The sequence below is a fragment of the Melozone crissalis genome, unplaced genomic scaffold (assembly GCF_028551555.1).
Source record: "Melozone crissalis strain CALT ecotype California unplaced genomic scaffold, PUWL_Pcris_2 ptg000021l_1, whole genome shotgun sequence".
Classification (NCBI taxonomy): Eukaryota; Metazoa; Chordata; class Aves; order Passeriformes; family Passerellidae; genus Melozone; species Melozone crissalis.
The window spans coordinates 1,072,695-1,086,097 of record NW_026535799.1 but is presented as its reverse complement, the minus strand read 5'-3'; the positions used below and the strand labels follow the sequence as shown (position 1 = coordinate 1,086,097).

At 55.4% G+C, this 13,403-nt stretch overlaps 1 pseudogene; it reads right to left on the bottom strand.

Moving 5' to 3' along the window:
- Nucleotides 1–1,149: 1,149 nt before the first annotated feature.
- LOC128937669 (antigen peptide transporter 2-like) lies at nt 1,150–10,236 on the bottom strand (annotated as a pseudogene).
- Between the last annotated feature and the right edge of the window lie 3,167 nt (nt 10,237–13,403).

Genomic DNA, 13,403 nt, shown 5'->3' with positions numbered 1-13,403 from the left:
AAAACAAAACCCTCTCTTGCCACACAAACATCAGGGTGAGTGGTGTCTGTCTCCTGTGCCCCTTACCCTCCACATGTCACCTAACACAGAGGCAGATCCAGCTCTGGATCACCTCCATGCAGGTGAATCCTGGTGTGTGATCCATGCTGGAATCTCATGGATCCTCTCATTCTGCAGAAACAGGCAGAGAAACCAATTGCGTGACCACAGGTACAGAGGGGAATCTGTGCGGGATTCCAGACGGGATATAGGGCAGGATTCCAGACCAGGGCATGATTCCAGATCAGGATCAGGTAGAATTCTAAAGTGTATCTGGGCTGGATTCCAGAGCAGGATCAGGTGGGATGGATGGGGCAGCATTGGAGTGGGATTCCAGAACAGGATTGAGGGGATTCCAAAACAGATCAGGTGGTGTTGGTGGAGCAGGATTGGGGTACAAGGGATGCAGTAGGATCTGGTGGGATCCTTGCTCTCTGTGGGCTCTTCAGCCAGATCCAACCCATGGCGACAGAGACAGGGTGACACCAACTCTTACTCTCATCACCAGCTGAATGATCCATGGTGCAGGTCCAACCCCTTCCCTCTCCCTGCAGAAAGCCACAAATTGCTGGCAGAGCTCATCCTGCTGTTCCCACTCATCACACAGCAGCCCTTCCCAACGGACTGACTTCCTGTTTTCCCATGTTTTAAACACAACAATTACAGTTGTTCAAAATGTTTTATTTCTCATGTATAAATACCCTGGTTTGGGCAATAAATCTCAGTCCCATCCTCCAGTGCCCAGCACTTCCTCTCAGGGAATGAGGAATAGAAAAGGGGACATTGGGAACTGGGATAAAGACACTGGGGATGGGGACACTGGGAAAGGACTGGGGACACCAGGAGCTTGGAGTGAGCACAGCAGGAGTGAGATGTGGACGTGACACCCATGCCCAGATCCATTCCTTGGGATTGATTTCCCACCCTGTGCCCCATGTCCAGGAACAGACATGGGGACCAGGGATCATGGGGACATGGTGGATACAGGGGATACACACACATCCAGGGAATGGGCAGACCTGGGGGACACAGTGGGGACATGGGGGACACAGGGAGTTGGGATTCTGAGGATGTGGGGAGAAGGGATTCACAGGACACTGTGACTGGGGACACCAGGAGCTGGCTGGTGACACAAACACCGGGAATGGGGACACTGGGGCTGATTCCCTTTTATTCCCTGCCAGATGCAGCCCCCTTCTCGCTGCCCATCCCGGGGCCCTCGGGCTGCCCAGTGCTGCCTCCTCCAAGGAGCAGGCGGCTGTAGGCGCCGCGGCGTTCCCGCAGCTCCGCTGGTGTTCCCGTCTCCATCACGGCCCCATGCTCCAGCAGCACCAGGCGATCGGCCCTGTCCAGCACCCGCGGCCGGTGGGACACGACCAGCACAGTCTTGGCCAGCCCAGTGCGCACCCAGCGCTGTGCCTGCAGCCAGAGAATGCTCTCATCCCAACCCGTCCAGCTCAGAGAACACTCATCCCAACCCATCCAGCTCATCCCAACCCATCCAGCTCAGATAATGCTCATCCCAACCCATCCAGCTCAGAGAACGCTCATCCCAACCCATCCAGCTCATCCCAACCCATCCAGCTCAGAGAACGCTCATCCCAACCCATCCAGCTCATCCCAACCCATCCAGCTCAGAGAACACTCATCCCAACCCATCCAGCTCATCCCAAACCATCCAGCTCAGAGAACTCCCATCCCAACCCATCCAGCTCAGAGAACCCTCATCTCAACCCATTCAGCTAGGAGAACACTCATCCCAACCCATCCAGCTCAGAGAACCCTCATCTCAACCCATCCAGCTAGGAGAACACTCATCCCAACCCATCCAGCTCAGAGAACGCTCATCCCAACCCATCCAGCTCAGAGAACACTCATCCCAAACCATCCAATCAGAGAACCCTCATGCCAAACCATCCAATCAGAGAACCCTCATGCCAGCCCATCCAACTCAGTCCTACCCTGTCCCACCTGATCCCACCCAGTCCTGACCAACCAATCCCACCCCACTCTCAGTCCCACCCTAATCCTATCATCCTGTTCTTACCATCCCATCTCCCTGTTCTCCATCCCATCCCCATGCCCACTATGCCATCCTGCCCACACTATCCCCATTCCCACTGTCCCATCCCATCCTACTCCTACCACTCCAACCCTTCCCATTGCACTCCATCTCTGTCCTCATCCCAGCATTCCCATCCCCTTCATTCCCACCCCACCCTATCGTATCTCCTTGTCTTCATCCTTTGATTCTACTTTCCTGCCATCCTACACCCCTGGTCTCTATCCCATCCTACTATCCTGTCCTATTTCTCCACTTCGTTGACCCACACCACCCCATCCAATCCCTGTCTTCATCACATCATTCCCACTCCATGCCAATCATTATCCCTTATTGCCACCACCTCATCCCACCATCCCATTCCAGCCATCCCATCATACCCCATTTTCACCAACTGCACCCCTATCCACACCAACCCCCTCCATCCCACCCCACTCACCGCTCCATCATATCCATCATCCAGCGCCTCATCGAGGATGAGCACGGCCGGACGCCGGAGCAGAGCCCGGGCCAGGGCCACACGGCGCCGCTCCCCCGCCGCCAGCCGCCCCCCGCGCTCCCCCACCTCTGTGGGAGCGACCACAGGGGATCAGTGGGGTGCAGCCCTGGAGTTCTCCCCTCTTCTCCCACCCCCCACACTCCCCCACCTCTGCGGGGGGACCCTGGGATCAGTGGGATCCCAGCACGAGAGGTTCCCCCCCTTTCCCCTACCCCCCACACTCCCTCACCACTGTGTGAGCAATCCCATGGGATCAGTGGGATCTGACCTGCGTGAGCAATCCCATGGGATCAGTGGGATGTGACCTCAGGGATCCCCCGCACACCCCACCATGTGCCACCCACTCCACTCTCCCATCGCTGCCAGAGGATCCTGGGATCAGGGGGATGTGCCCCAGGGGTGCCCCATCCATCCCCCTGGCTCTCACCAGTGTCCCAGCCCTGCTCCAGCCCCTGGATCAACTCCATGGCTCCAGCAGCAGTGGCGGCCTCCCGCAGCTCTGACTCTTTGCAGTGCTCCAGCCCCAGCAGGATGTTCTCACGGATCGTTCCAGAAAACAGGACGGGATCCTGCTCCACCAGCACCACCTGCCCCAGCCCCAAGCCCTATGACGCTGTCTTGGCTCCTGGTGTCCCCACCCCTGTTCCATGACCCCATCCCACCTTGGTGTCCCCATAGTGTCCATCCCTGATCCCATTCTCCCCATCTGTGTCCCCACCCCTGACTTCCCACTTTTCCCATCCCCATTCCTGTCATCCCCATCCCATTTCCCAATGTTCCTATCCCATTTCTTGTTGTCCCCACCCTATTCCTGATGTCCCCATCCTCTTCCCAGTATCCCCATTTCTGCTCCCATGCTCCTGTGGTCCCAGTTCCATTTCATTGTTTGTTGCAGACATCTTTTATGGAAAATCCTTTCCTTAGGATTTTTCCTCCTGAGAAGCTGACAGGCCTCAGGAACAAAATGTAAACATTGATTATCTGCTACTGTGGAATGCAACAGGTGCATCTGTGATGGGCCCATGTTGGATGTTTGTAATTAATGGCAAATCACAACCCAGCTGGTGCAGACAGAGAGCCAAGCCACAAGCCTTTGTTATCATTCTTTCCTATTCTATTCTTAGCTAGCCTTCTGATGAAATCCTTTCTTCTGTTCCTTTAGTATACTTTTAATGTAATATATATATCATAAAATAATAAATCAAGCCTTCGGAAGCATGGAGTCAAATCCTTGTCTCTTCCCTCATCCAAAAACCCCTGTGAACACCATCACAATTGTCCCCTGACCCCTGTCCCCATTTTCCCCATTCCATGCCCAGTGTTCCCAGTGTCTCTGCTGTCCCACCTTGCGGTGCAGGTACTGGTGTTCATACTCTGGCAGCGGGATCCCATCCAGCAGCACCGTCCCGCTGCCAGGATCCCGCAGCCGCTCCAGCAGCGCCATGGCCGTGCTCTTCCCGCTGCCATTGGGCCCCGCCAGCGCCGTCACCTCCCCAGAGCGCACCTTGAAGCTCACGTCCTGTGGGATGGGGACAGGTGTGAGAGTCTGTCTGAAATATTCCTCATCTGCCTCACCATCATCATTGGGGGACCACTGAAGAGTCCCCACTGTCTAAAATCTCTGGTTCTGAAGGAGAAAGTCACATGTCAACAAGGCCCCGAGATCTGAGAGCATTGTTAAGCTGTTGTCCACAGGTGTATTTACTATATGCTACACTGAGCCAAATGAGAAGAAGAAGGGGGCACCTTGCCTTTTTGCAACAGTAGCCTTGGAAGCTGTCCCCTCTTTGCCTGGCTGGACTTCTCCTGAGTTTTGGGTGGTCCCCCACAAAAGACCCCTCACTTGTCTTACAACTGCCGTGACAGACGGACTGAGATGTAAGAAGCCTCTCCATCAAAGACCAAGACATGAAACCCCCATGTGAAAAGGCCCCCCACACTCTTTCCAAGGATTGGGACTGAGACCCCCAACCTGGGAGAGGTGTGTAGGGGAGGCAAGCTAACCAAAGCAAGATGGATGTTGCAGGTGTGAGCAGTGGACCACGAAAACAATGGCTCACGCCCACTGCTGAACATGGACTGTGTGTACCCCTTTTCCAAACATTATTCTTTCCTCCCCAAAGATACAATAAACTACCTTTGACTCGGTTGCAAAATCCATTCCCCTTCCCCCATCAAAAAAGAGTATAATTGGGGTCCAGATGGACTGCAACCCTGAGATCTCCCCGACGTAACAGGCGGATCCTCGACTGGACTGGACCAAAGGATTTCGTCTCTGCATTTGGTAGCTATATCCCCCTCCTTCTCTCTCTCTCTTTTCTATCTCTATCTTTTTCTCTCCTTTAATCCCTCTATTGCATTTTGTTGTGGTCATTCAATAAAGCTGCATTTGTTTTATTACTGCAAACCTCCTGTGCTGTGTTGGTTTTTTTGCACCCTGAGATCAATCCATGAACTATCAAGAAACCCGTTCGTAAGGATGGATTGTGACAGCAGGTGATGCCAAAATTCCCACCCCTGGGAAACCCCACCTCCCCCCAGACCCACCTTCAGCACAGGGTGCTCTGGATTTCCAGGATATGTGAAGGAGACCTTCTGAAAAGTGACATGGCCCTGAAGCTCGGGGGGCTCCCGCGTCCCCCCGACATTCCCTGCGGGTTTCTGATCCAGGTATTCCCAGATCCTCTGTCCAGCAGCTGCATTGGTCAGGAATTCATTGAAGCCATAGAGCAGCACCTGGGGAGAAGGAAGGGGGTGGCACCGGGATGGACAGAAGCACAGTCGGATGGACAAACACGTGCATTCCATGGGATCACCTGGATATGGCTACCAACTCTGTCCTGGTACAGCAGGAAGGTGACGAGGACCCCAGGAGTGATGGATCCGTCACGGAGCTGCTGGTGGCTCCTGAAGAGCACCATGACCCGGATGGCCAGTTTGATCACCTGTAGGTGGGACAGGGATATTGCTGCCCCCAACTCACTCCTGGTGTCCCCATTCCATCTGCCCCCAATCCACTCCTGGCGTCCCCATTCCATCTGCCCCCAACCCACTCTCGGTGTCCCCATTCTGCCTGTCCCCATCCCACTCCTTTGTGTCTTTATCTCTGTTCCTGGTGTCCTCATTCCAGTTCTGGTGTCTCCATTTCACTCTTGATGTCCCTATTCCTGATCCTGATGTGTCACAGACATATTTTCTGAAAAATCTTTTCACCAGGATTTTTCTCCAGAGAAGCTGAGAGGCCTCAGAAACTAAATGTAAGCAATAATGATCTGCTGCTGTGGAATGAAGCAGGTGCATCTTTGATTGGTCTCATGTGGTTGTTTTTACTTGATGATCAGTCACAGGTCCAGCTGTGTCAGACTCTCTTGTGAGTCACAAGATTTTATTATTCATTCCTTTCTAGCTTTCTAATGTCTCCTTTCTCTTTCTTTAGTATATAATTTTCTTTTAATATAATATATATCATAAAATAATAAATCAGCTTTCTGAAACATGAAGTCAAGAATTTTGTCTCTTTTCTCATCCTGGGGACCTGCAAACACCACCACACTGATGTTCCCAACCTTTATCCCAGTGTGCCCATCCTGTTTCTAATGTCACCATTCCCATTCCTGCCATGCCTGTTCCTGAAGTCAATGTCCCTGTTCTGTTGTCCCCATTCCTGGTGTCCCCATTGTACTCTGAGTGCCCCCATCTCAGCCGCTGGTTTCCCATTCCTGGTCCCAGTGTTCCCATTCCCAGTGTCCTCATCCCTGACCCTGGCATCCCCCATTCTCTGCTGTTCCCATTCCCAGTCCCCCCTGACCCTGTAGACAAGGACGAAGATTGCCAGCTCCAGCTCTATCTGCTCCTTCAGCCTCAGCTCCTTGGCCAGGTTACATCTGTGCTGCTCCTCCTCCTCTGCTGAAAAGGTTCGGATGGTCTCAATGGCGGCAACAGATTCCTGCACCCCTGCGGCTGTGCGGGCAGATGCTTCCAGCATGGATCGCTGAAGGGCCTGTGGCAGCAACAGGGGATCTCCAACTTTCCCAGGTCACCTTCCTGGCCCACCATCCACATCCCATCCCACCACACCCACTGCATCCCCACTATTGCATTCCTGCCATCCCACGCCCTTCTCTCTCACCCTCACCATTCCCATCCATTCTCCTAATCCCACCATCCCCATCCCCACTGTCTCATCCCATAACCACCACCTTATCTCATCCTTCTCTTCTCATCCACACCAGTCCCATCTCGACCATTTTGTTCTATCCTCATGTCAGCACTCCCACCGTCTCACTCCCCTGGTCTTTATCCCCTTTCATCCCACCATTTATCGTCCTCCTTTCCATTCTCCATCCCATCCCCATCATCCCATTCCCCTCGTCTTCATCCCCTTTCATCCCACCATTTCCACCTCCATCGTCCTCCTTTCCATTCTCCATCCCATCCCGTCCCATCCCCACCATCCCATTCCCCTAGCCTCCATCCCAGCTCCACCATTCCCACCTTTCTTCAGTCCTCTCCCACTCTTTCCCTCCTACTCCTGACCTGTTTGCGGGTGCTCTGGATGCGGCGGGTGGCGATTCCAAGGGGCACCTCCAGCAGTGCCAGCAGTGCCAGCCCCGGTGCCAGCCCCACCATGAACCCCCCCACCACCAGGGCCATCACCAGGCTCCGCAGCAGCTGGTTGGCTCCACTCGGTGCTGCCCTGCACACCCGTGGCACTTCCATGGAAAACTGAGCCAAGAGCTCAGCTGCAGGGTGGGAAAAGAGGTTGGGATCGTGGTGGGTGAGACCATGATCCCATCATGGATGATCCCATTTGGGATGGGAATGATGTAATGGGGAGCAGTGGGATGGGATGATGTGAATGGCTGTTGAGATGGTCAGGGTGGAATGGGGCGGGACAGGGGAAATGGGATGGTGGGAAAGGAAATGGTGGGATGGGGTGATGGGATGGTGTGAGGCAGCTGGGGATACGCAACAGGGTGGAGGCACGGGAGTGAGAATAATGGGGACAGAACAGTGGCTAGAATGGGAAAGTGGGATGGGGACAGGATGGAACACTGGAGTAGAATGAAGCCAGGAAGATGGCATAGGATGGAATTGGATGGGATGGTGGGAATGGGAATGATGGGGATGGAGTCGTGGGATGGGATAACAGACAGATGGGATGGGATGGGATCAATGGGATGGGATCAATGGGATGGGATCAATGGGATGGGATGGTGGGAATGGGATGGGATGGGATGGGATCAATGGGATGGGATCAATGGGATGGGATGGGATGGGATCAATGGGATGGGATGGTGGGAATGGGATGGGATGGTGGGAATGGGATGGGATGGGATGGGATGGAATCGATGGGATGGGATGGAATCGATGGGATGGGATGGGATCAATGGGATGGTGGGGATGGGACTGGGGTGACAGACTAGCTGGGATGGGATGGAACAGGTGGGATGGGTCAGGTGGGATTGGGCTGGGCCGTACCCCGTTACCTGCTGGTGTTCCCTGAAAGAAGTCCAGGTCTTGGTGCACCAGGTGGGAAAAAAGCCGCAGGCTCAGGCTCTAACGGAGACACGCCATCAACAGCATGAAGAGAGACCCCCGGCAGCCAGAAAACAGCACACTGTGGGGACACAGGGACACGGTGACATCGGGGACGTTGGGGACACGGGGACAGGCCCTGGGAATGCTCCAACCCACCTTGTGGCTCCAGCAGCTGCCACCATCCCGACAGCTCCAGCGGTGACTCCATCCCCGCTCCCGATGGCATCCAGCACCTTCCCGGTGGTGTACGGCCCCGCCATCTCCCCTGGGTGTCACCGAGGCTGCGTCACCACGGGTGAGACCACTGACACAGGGGGACCCTGATTTGTGGGGGGCAGGATCCGGTCTGGGGAGCGGGGATCTAATTTTGGAAAGGCGGGACACAATTTGGGCAGGAGACAATTTAGAGAAGTCAGGACCCAATTTGGGGGGTTTCGTGAAAAATTTAGGGATTTTACACCCAATTTAAAGTGTCAGTACCAATTTTGAGGGGGTTCAGCACACAGTTTTATGGATCAGAACCTAAACATAGGAGATCAGGACCTTAAGATCCCAGGTCTTAGAGGTCAACATCCATATTTGGGCATCAGACCATTAGTTTGATGGTCAGCACCCAATTTTGGGGGACCAACAGTCAAGTTTGCAGGGTCAGAACCCAATTTGGAAAGTGAGCACCCCATTTTTGCAGGGTCAGCACCCAACTGAAGGGGTCAACTCACAATTTAGGAGGGTCACCACTCTATTTTAGGGTGGTCATCGCCTATTTAGGAGCTCAACACTCAATTTTAAGGCGCCAGCATCCAATTTGGTGGGGTATCCCAGATTGGGGGGTTCCCAATTTGGGGCTGCAGAGCCCAAATTGGGGGTGTCAACACCTGTCACCACATGTCAACGTCCTAAGGTGACGTTAGGATATTTGTATCCCCATCTGTGTGTTCTGTTTATGCTGGATATCATGTTCTGTGCCTTCAAGACTGGCTCTGAAGAGTGAAAGTTTTGCTTTGGTTTTGTTATCAGCCGCTCCCCCACGGCTGGCGGGACACAAACACGGGGCAGTACATGGTGCTGCTTTTGCTTTTTGCTTGGCTTTTTGCTTTTCTCTTGCTTCTGCTTTGCTCCTGCTTCACTCTTGCTTTTGTTTCCACTCATTATTTAGTTTAGCTAAGCAGTCCGAATTTTCCCTGGACTGTTTCTCCTTTCCCTTTTTTGGACCTACTTGAGCCTGCTCCAGACCGGGACCTGGGAACACCGAGAGTTTGCACTTTGTGGCTGCAGCAGCTGCCCCAGGACCAGAGGGACTGAGAACAGAGCGACCACCCCCAAGAGAGACTTTCTGAATTTGTCATCTTTTTCAGAGTGGTGAAAGAGTGTTGTCATCTGGTATTGTTAATTTTGTGTGCTTTGTCTGTTAAATAAACAGGTTCTTTCCACTTCTCTCTGAGGAATCTTTCCTGAACTGGTTTGGGGACGGGCTGTGTGGGTTTGCTTTCTGGAGGGGCCCCTTTTGGAGGTTTTCTCCCAAATTTACCCTAAACCAAGACAGTCACCCACCAACGACAGCCAGCACGAGGCAGAGGACAGCAGCTCCAAGGACGTTCCTCTGCTCCCAGGTCAGTGCCAGAGCGTGCCGGACGCTGCCGGGAGCCTTGGGGACGCCTCCAGGGGTCTCGGGGACGCTGTCGGGAGCCTTGGGGACGCCTCCAGGGTACTCGGGGACGCTGCCGGGGGCCGGGGGCGCGGCCCAGGCCAGCACGGCCAGGGTGGCAGCGGCGTGGGTGACCCCGAGCCAGGCGGGCGCCGCGGCCGCCAACAGCCCCGGGCCGGCCCCGGGCGGCCCCAGGAGGCTCCGGAAGGTTTCGAACACCGCGGGAGTGGCGGCGGCCGTGACGGCGGCCGTGGTGGCTCCAGAAGGACAGCGAGGGGCTGGCAGCCGGGTGGCCACGGCCAGGATGGGCAAGCGCAGGGCAGCCTCGAGCCACACGCCCAGCACGCCCAGCGGCGCCAGCAGCGGCACCAGTGGCACCAGTAACACCAGTGCCAGGGCGTCGGCCACCAGCAGCACACCGGGCAGGAGAGTGGCAGGTGGCAGCGCCATGGTGGGACCGGTACAGACAGTGCTCTCTGTGGGGCTCACGGGGAATGAGCAACAGCCTGTGGAGACACCAGTTAAAACCAGTTAGGACTGGGGCGCTCTCCTGTGCACACCAGTGCTCTCAGTCTAGACTACAGTGCTCCCAGTCTGGCCCCCTGAGCTCAGCAGTCCACACCAGTGCTCCCAGTTCAGCCTGGGGCACTTCCCAGTCCAGCTTGGGGCACTCACCAGTCCACACCAGTGCTCCCAGTCCAGCCCTCTCAGCTACCCAGGCCACACCAGTGTTCCCAGTCCAGCCTGGGGCGCCCCTGAGTCCAGCCTGGGGCGCTCCCCTGTCCACACCAGTTCTCCCAGTCCAGACTACGGTGCTACCAGTCTGGCCCCCTGAACTCAGCAGTCCACACCAGTGCTCCCAGTTCAGAGCCCTGAGCTCAGCAGTCCACACCAGTGCTCCAAATTCAGCCTGGGGTACTCTCCAGTCCACACCAGTGGTCCCAGTCCAGCTCGGGGCACTTGCCAGTCCACACCAGTGCTCCCAGTTCAGCCTGGAGCACTCTCCAGTCCAGACAAGGCACTCACCAGCCCACACCAGTGCTCCCAGTTCAGCCTGGGGCACTTCCTAGTCAAGCCTGGGGCATTCTCTAGTCCATATCAATGTTTCCAGTCCAGCTTAGGGCACTCACCAGTCCCCAGCAGTGCTCCCAGTCGAGCCTGGGGCTCTCCACAGTCCACACCAGTGCTCCCAGTCTAGACTACGGTGCTCCCAGTTCAGCCCTCTCAGCTCCCCAGTCCACATCAATGTCTCCAGTCCAGCTTGGGGCACTCACCAGTTCACACCAGGGCTCCCAGTCCAGCCTGGGGCACTCCCCAGTCCACACCAGTCCTCCCAGTTCAGCTCCCAAAAGCTCCGTTAAGGTTTCGCTTTCGAGCCCCCGCCCATCCCGCTCTGCCCCGCCCTCTCCCCGCCCTGCCCCGCCCCATCCCCGCCCAGACCCCGCCTCCTCCCGCCCAGACCACGCCCCCTCCGAGCACCGTTTCCTTCGCCTCTCAACCCGCTCCAGCCCCCTCTGCCTGGCAACCGATGATGTCACCTCCGCTTTGACCAATCACAGACGCTATTTCAGGCGTGGGCGTGTCAGGCCGGGATTCCCGCGCGCGCGTTCCGGGGAACGGCGGCGGCTGCCGGGAAGGGACTGTGGCGGCATCGGGACCACACCGGGACCGTCCGAGGGCGACACGGTCCGGACCGGGACACGCTGCGAGCAGCACCGGGGCCCGCACGGGCCCCCGGCACTGCCCGGAACCACCGGCGGGAAGAACCGGGAGCAGGACCGGGCGCCAGCAGGACAGACCGAGACCCACCGGCCACAGCAGAACCCACCGGTCCCCGTGTCCCCGATCCTGTCTCCCCCCATTCGCCGGCTCCTGGCCCTGCTGGGCCCTGAGCGCGGGCGATGGACGCTGGTGGGGAGCTGATGTCGGCTTCTGCTCTTGGTACGGGGGGACCCCGACCGGGGGGGCAGGACCCCTTTGAGGGGTTTTGGAATCTGATTTGGACATAACAGGACCCCTTTGAGAGGCTTTGGGATCTGATTTTGAGGCTTTTTGGACATAACTGGAGGGGGACAGGATGCCGTGGGGGGTTGCAAGGCCAATTTGAGGGGTCAGGATCCAATTTGGGGGAGACAGAATCTGATTTGAGCGAGGTCAGAAACCAATTTGAGGGGTCAGGACCCAATTTAGAGGTTTTGAGCACCGGGTTTGGGGAATCAGGATCCAGTTTTGGGGCTCGGCACGCAATTTTGGGAATGGTCAGGATCAATTTAAGGGGATTTGGGATCCAATGTGGAGGGTTTGGACATAACAGGATCCCTTTGAGGGGATTTGGGATCTGATTTGTGGGTTTGGACATGACTGGGGAGGGGGACAGCACCTGATGGGGGGTTGCAAGGCCAGTTTGAGGCCAAAACCAATTTAGAGGTTTTGAGCACCCAGTTTGGGAAATCAGGATCTGATTTTGGGGTTCAACACACAATTTTGGCAGTGGTCAGGACACAATTTCCAGTCCTCTTCCCTCAATTCAGGGGTCACCACCCATCGTGGTGACGCTGATGCTGTGTCCCCACCGGTGAGGTGGCCGCCCCCTACTTCACGGGCCATGTCACAGACCGGGTGGCACAGGAGGAGGACGCCTCAGGCGCTGTGTGGCCCCTGGGGCTGGGTAGGTGGGTGACACCGGGTGAAATAAACAGGGCAGGAGACTTTTTCTCCTTTTTAATGCCTTTATTAAAAGTGATCAGCTCAAGGTTGGGAAGCTCGATGGGTCCGAAACTGCTCCCAGGGTGACTCGGAGGAGGAGGAAAGTGCAGCTTTGTCCACTAAAGGGCAGAGCTGGGGGTCCCACCTGTGACATTGTTCACAGGGGTTCTTGGATGAGGGAAGAGATGAGGATCTGACTCCATGTTTCAGAAGACTTGATTTTTTATTTTATGATATATATTACATTAAAACTATACTGAAAGGATAGAAGACAATGTTTCATCACAAGGCTAGCTAAGAATAGAATAGGAAAGAATGAAAACAAGGGTTTGTGTCTCTGACAGAGTCTGAGCCAGCTGACTGTGATTGGCCATTAATTAGAAACAACCACATGAGACCAATCACAGATGCACCTGTTGCATCCCACAGCAACAGATAATCATTGTTTACATGTTGTTCCTGAGGCCTCTAAGCTTCTCAGGAGGAAAAATCCTGAGGAAAGGATTTTTCATGAAAAGATGTCTGCGACACTTCACCTTGGCAGCAACTGGTATAACTGGTTCACTCTGCAACCCTTTTTTGCCCAAAAAATTCGCAGATTTTTTATTTATAACACCCCTGACCCCTCTGTCCATCCCGGCTGTGCCATCACCCAGCTGGGCTGTGACAGCCTGGCAGCTGAGGTCCTTGCTCAGGGTGAGAGGCAGCAAAGGTTCTCAGCATCTCTGCAGGCTGGGTACTTTGTTCCTCACCTCCAGACATCACTCTGATCTCTTAATTCTGTATTGGCTCGTTGTTTTTGGGGTTTTTTCGGTGAGTTTGGTGAGGTTGCTTCCCATGGCATGCTGGTCCCGAGGTTATTTTGCATTTTCTCTGATGCCCTCCCCCCCCATATTCCGTCCTCTCACTGT